Consider the following 6,952-nt stretch of genomic DNA (forward strand, 5'->3'; position numbering starts at 1 on the left):
ATTATTGCAATTATTGATGTCTACTGTTTGGTTTATTAGTCTGTCCTGTCGGGCTCTCATTTTCCTAACCAACCACTTCATAACGAGGTAAGCGGTCTCCCAAATTGATGAAAACAAACTCTGTTATTGATTGTCCCTCTCCATTGTGAGGCTTTTCCCCAAAGAAATGTAACAGGGCCAAGGTCAATCCAAACCCGGGATATATAATATTCAAGAATTTAATTACTTATTTATTTTACGAGATAACAGGGCAATCAGATCTGACGTGAATGCATTCGCGCTAATGTAATCAGTCGAAATGGCAATAATAGTAATGGAGTATAGTGTGCGGGTTTACGTGTGTGTGTGTGTGTGTGTGTGTGTGTGTGTGTGTGTGTGTGTGTGTGTGTGTGTGTGTGTGTGTGTGTGTGTGTGTGTGTGTGTGTGTGTGCGTGCGTGCGTGCGTGCGTGCGTGCGTGCGTGCGTGCGTGCGTGCGTGCGTGCGTGCGTGCGTGCGTGCGTGTGTGCGTGCGTGTACGTGTTTCTCCCTGTGTTTATAACATTTATTTGAAACAAGACACGTTTATGTGTGGATCAGAAATGTGTTTGTGAAACATATTTTTGTTTACGGATTTAATTTACATTTATACATACCGATATTCTTTTGTGTGTGCATTGAAATGTGAAAATCACAAAATACATTTGTGAATCCTTCTGTGCATTCATTATTAATGAGACTGTTCTGACCCCAAAGAGGAGAGCCGCAGCCTCGGGCAGCAGAAGCCGGCCCTGGAGGTGGACCTCCAGCCGATGAAGATGGACAGGGAGCTGCTGAAGGCTCCGGGGGCGGGGCCTGCTGGGAGGAGTTTCTCAAACAAGAGCTTTGATTGGATCTCTTTGGAAGCATATGTGGCTGTAGAGGGAAGCTGAGCAGTGAGGTTGATCTGATAGGTACGTATTTAATAGAAGGGACCAAATGTGGACTTGAACAAACGTGTTTCGCTCACTGCTGAGCTTAACGACACTAGATGTGTAGCTTCAGATCCAGGGAGGAACGTTTGAGGAAGGTGTGTGGAGTACCTTTCTGGAGGAGTAACCCCTGACTGCAGCTCGCAGATCGAGGAGGAGCTAAATGTGGGCGGGCTTAAACGTTTAACTCCGCCCACATTTAAGGAAAATTCCGCGCAGTATCATACGTTCTCCCGCTTTCGAGCGGAGGAGCTAAATGTGGGCGGGCTTAAACGTTTAAGCCAGCCCACATTTAAGGAAAATTCCGCGCAGTATCATGGACCAGACGGAAATACGTTCTCCCGCTTCTGTCTTTGGTTTATTTGACTTAGCTAATATAATTGTGTACGAGTGTACAAAATAATATGTGTCTATACTAAAAAAGACATTTGAAATGACAAGTTAAAAGTAGGATGCAATATCAAATGCATGAACCCTTTTCCATATTACCGGTAAGTCATTGTGCTGTGCTGTGCTGTATTGATGTTTGAGAATGTGCTGCCGGATCTCCGCCACCAGATGGCGCCTGAGAGGATAAAACCATGGGTTAAACGTTTAGACCCGCCCAGATTTAGCTCCTCCGCTCGAAAGCGGGAGAACGTATGATACTGCGCGGAATTTTCCTTAAATGTGGGCGGAGTTAAACGTTTAAGCCCGCCCACATTTAGCTCCTCCTCGATCTGCGGGCTGCAGTCAGGGGCACTTGTCTACGCGCGTATGCGTACGCGCGTATCTGACCATTTTTGACACAAAATGGTCAAGCAACATTTTAGCTGCGTTACGCGCGTACATGGTACGCGAGGTACGCGCTTGGTGTGTTCGCACCTTAAGTAAGTAGTAAGCCCATAAAATACACCATAAGAAAAGAAAATGCCAACTTCACATTTAAAAAAGAGTACAGGGGGCAGTTAACTTCAACATCAACATAAGTTTAGCCTCTTCTTTTTCACATATGAATTGGAATTCAAGTGGCCTAAAATATTCATGTTGGCCCAGTCCGACCTAAGTGATTCTCAGTGTCGGCAAAAACCTGATTGAAATCAATACAAGAAAGCATGGATCAATGAGCGCTTGTTTTAGTCAATCTTCGGAAAATTGTAGTTTCACAAAAGAGACGCTGGAGGGCAGCAATACTCGCCGTCGCGCAATGACTTTGGTTAGGAAGAGTGGAGTCGAATTCATTTTAAACAGTGCTGACTTTTCCTATGTTCGAAAGGAAGCACCTTTTCATCTCTCCTTGACCCGATGACGTTTTCCGGAAAGGAACGGAGGCATAAAGGTTAGGAGATTTGACCTCAATGTTTGTGACGTCACAGCTGTTTCGAAAAGTGTGTTTCCATCTCCCATTTTGCGCATTTACTCTCTTCGCATAAGTCAAAAACCACCTCAAGCGAGCGGAAAAACTTTTTTTAGAATTAGAGGATTTATATGCGAATTTTGGTGTTTCCATCACCGTTTACTGATTCGATAGCCTATGATAAAAGATGATACAAGATGTAAGTAGGTTAATACATCTTTTGAATGTATTTATCCCCCCACGTAGGCTGTGGTTAAAGATAGGCCAATTGTTTTAATTTCAACGTTATTTATCCATTATCCATTCTCATTTATTTCAGAGATACATTTCGTATATACTTTATCGACCGACAGTAGCTGGGTTTCCATCCACCTGCTTTTTTGCAAATTTTGATTCCCTTCAAAATTTGCAAAAATCTTGTATCATCTTTTATTATAGGCTATGCCAGCCCACCATGTCACGTCAAACTGGAAAAACACGTCTGTAATATTCAACATCAGAGCTAAACTAGCATCCACTTGGAGTTGGCAAACTCATCACCACATCATCATAGATAACGTCAGATATCAGACAGTAGCTGCACTCCCGCTCCCCACCACCGGGGGGCGCTCTAAGCTGGGGTCAAGCAGCTGCCATGTGTCGTAGACCGTGTTTGACTCTGAGCTTATGAGTGGTGTTTACGTTCTGAGACAGGAACACGTTGAAATAACTGTTGTTGTTTCATTGTTGCCAATAACACACATGCACGTACGAGCACACACACACACACACACACACACACACAAACACATGTCTCACAAACAAACACACACACCATAATCACAGACACACGCAACTCCTTGAAAGAAAACACACAAACTCAACAGATATGCACATGCGCATATGCACTCGCACAAACACACACACACGTCACACACGCACACATACACATTACATGCACCATGCGCATATGCACACACACACACACACATACATCCATCCATAGTTTTCATTTTACAGTGTATGTCCAAAATAGCTGCTCTCATAAACTCATAACAGAGACATAACTCAGATAAGTGGAGGAACACGTCTGAAAGTCGTCATACATCAAAACATTATTCAATATTCTAGAACTAGAATCACTGCGCGGCGCTTCAGGCCTTGATAGAGGCCTACTTTGGCTATCCTCAAAAACACGTAACCTGGTAACATATGCTACTCTTGGTATGCTACAGCTACGTATGTTTAAGCACCTGCTAGAATCGCGTACCATAAAGTAGGCTACAAATTGTGTATCCTAAAGCACATGCTACAGCTATGTAAGCTTAAGCACATGCAAAAGCATGGGTACGACACAGCTACGTAAGCTAAAGCATGGGTACGACACAGCTACGTAAGCTAAAGCATGGGTACGACACAGCTACGTAAGCTAAAGCATGGGTACGACACAGCTACGTAAGCTAAAGCATGGGTACGACACAGCTACGTAAGCTAAAGCATGGGTACGACACAGCTACGTAAGCTAAAGCATGGGTACGACACAGCTACGTAAGCTAAAGCATGGGTACGACACAGCTACGTAAGCTAAAGCATGGGTACGACACAGCTACGTAAGCTAAAGCATGGGTATGCCACGGATACGTTTCGCTTCACGTGAGGGTGTGTGTGTGTGTGTACGCATGTATTATATTCTGTGTATGTTTCCGTTGTGTGTGTTTGTGCGTTTGCACGTGTGTGTGTGTGTGTGTGTGTGTGTGTGTGTGTGTGTGTGTGTGTATTCCAGACATAGTGTACATTTCTCACATCCATCTTCCATGTATATATATCCACGCTGCAAGTACTGTACACACAAGCACTCTATCTCACACTTCCTCTCTCTCGCACACACACACACACACACACACACACACACACACACACACACACACACACACACACACACACACACACACACACTCCTGATTTACGTTTCCTGGTAGCGGTTTCTTGTAAGTGGTTGTGTTGCGTAACCCCAGACTTTGGGTTCACTCTTATCCACAGCAAGCTGTCAAGATGTTTATGTTTGGTCGTTAACGTTATACGGTTTCATCAATGATTTCATCTTCGTCTACACAGTTTTTGCTGTCATCTTCCTCTTGACTTCAACATTTGACTCAAATAAAAATTCCTAATGAAATGTTAGTACTTTTCAAACACGTCTCCTGAATTCGATTTTTTTTTACTTCCTTCCTTTTATTTGACCCAATGCTTTGCTGGGAGGTTCACCCTTTCACCCTTCCCCCAAGGACTTGAACCTTCAACCCTACCACCCGAGGGCCTAAACAGAGTTAAACCCTGCTAGTGTCAGTATGGTGAGGCATGTTTACCCACACATGCATGAATCATTTAACTGATTAAAGCAGACCTGGACGCTCTGAACATTGTCGCTGCTCATGCCTGTTAATGCGTGTTGGTTGTATGTCACTAGGGGATGTTTTGTAACTCTGCTGACTGAGCCTCCCTAACTGCTGGAACAGAGACGCGATTCTCGATGAGGCCTGGTTAAATAAAGAGGATATAACTTCCTCTCTGCGTAGCACCTAGCTTCACAACTTTGCATCATGCTAACATGCTAAGCTGCAGCTAAAGGCCAAAACAAACAGGCGTCTACATCTGTGAGTCGATGTAGCATGTTCAACGTGTAAAGACAAGACCACAGTTGGACGTACAGGATGTTAACATGTGAATGTGCTCAAATTCACCTTCTACCTGATCACAGCTGCATGGCGATTTTCTGAATACTTTTCACTGATTGGCTCAGAGGACGTTCTGTGTCTCCAGGTAAGAATGGCGTCAAGAAAATCCTCTGTGAGCTGGCTACACTTACCCACAATCCTTTTCTCTTCGGAGGTCGATCAGGACAGAATGAAGCCCTATCCACGTTACAGCCAAGCAGAGTTTCAGCCGAGTTTGAATCCGCAGACTCCGTCCATGGCAGATACAACCGGGCTTCCAAAATCAGGTTTCGGAGGCTGAGGGACAAAAATAGTTAACAAAAAACAAGTGCACATGTGTACAAACTGTTGATGGACCAACGTCCGGATGACAATATTCAAACCAATTCTGCCCGGCAACCAGACAGCTCTGTGGTGTGTGTGGCTCTGTTTCATGAGGCCAGCAGAAGGCCCAGCCCTAGAGACAGTGCCTCCATGGTTCCCTGGCCCTCGGACGCAGAGTAGGCAACACAACAACAACATGTCCTGGTCCTTATACCGGACGTTGCAAAGACATTAGCTTGTTCTTTTCTGTGAGAGTGCTCCCTCCCCTCACCCACACACACACACACACACACACACACACACACACACACACACACACACACACACACACACACACACACACATATACATACAAACACGCAAACACACCCATATCCATACACACGTGTACATATACATGTAAACACCAACTGTGAGGACATGTTTGGGGAAGGTAGCGCACAGAGTCCGTCTGAGAGAAGAACAACAACATTCCACTAATCAACAGTGTGTGCGTGCGTGTATTTGTCTGTCTGTGTGTGTGTATGTGTGTGTGTGTGTGTGTGTGTGTGTGTGTGTGTGTGTGTGTGTGTGTGTGTGTGTGTGTGTCTGCGTGTGTGTTGACTGTCGCCTGCGCATTGAGAACAACAAGCAGCAGTCCCTAATGACATTAGAATCCTCAAACCTAAATCCCAAAAAAGGCAACAATCATTAAATAGAAGAGAAACACAAGCAGGCGGCAGAAGGCCCTTCTCACTGCACTGCAGTCTAAATGTGTAAATGTCTAAGGTGATGTCTGCCATATAACAACACGCATGCACCACGCTCAGAGCAGCTCCAGGTGAAGGGTCGGGGACTGGACCCTGGCTGTTTGTGCAGGCCTGTTGATGCAGGAGCCGCTTTACCGGCCGGTTATTTATAATGGGCCCTCGTTCCTAGAACCCCCCCCCCCCCGCTCAACGTTTGGAAGGCCCGAAATAGACCGAACCCGGGTTCATCGGCCCGTCTGAGCCGGGGGGATCGATGCTCTGTGGTTTGGACCCGGGTCTGGTCTGGGGGGTTATTTACAGGGCACACAGTGTCTGTGACGACAGCCAATAACAGGTCATCTTTTAAAATACTCCGTCTAAAATAATCAGTCCTGCACATCTCATGATCCCTACAAGTGTGTGCGTGTGTGTGCCTGCATGCGTGCGTGTTTGTGTTTGCGTGTGCATGTTTGTACAATACATTGTTTTCACGAAGGCCACCCTTTGACCCAATTGGCCGCTCCTCTTGGTGGACCCGTGCAGGTAGATGACCAGAGGTGAACCTCCAGGCACAGGCTCCTCCCCCTTCCCCACCAGTCAGGTGTGTTTGTTTAGTGACGGCCGCCCGGTACATCACGCCACCTCACCTCCGCTGACGGGCGGACACCAGCTGTACAGGCCGGGGTCGGGGTTAGGGTTAGGGTCAGGGTTAGGGTTAGGGTTACGGTTAGTGCATCTGTGTATGTATGTGCAATAGGAGCCATGCACACACAGATGCACCATTACTGAGCTACATGTTGTGTGATGCTACATGATGCTACATGATGCTACATGCTACGTGATGCTACCCGTTGTGGCCTGATGCCGTGTGTCGCGTTTGCCATGCTAGCCTCGTGAGGCCAGCCTAACTCCCCCGCGCCACA

This window comes from Gadus chalcogrammus, chromosome 6 (genome assembly GCF_026213295.1).
Source record: "Gadus chalcogrammus isolate NIFS_2021 chromosome 6, NIFS_Gcha_1.0, whole genome shotgun sequence".
In the NCBI taxonomy this organism is placed as follows: domain Eukaryota; kingdom Metazoa; phylum Chordata; class Actinopteri; order Gadiformes; family Gadidae; genus Gadus; species Gadus chalcogrammus.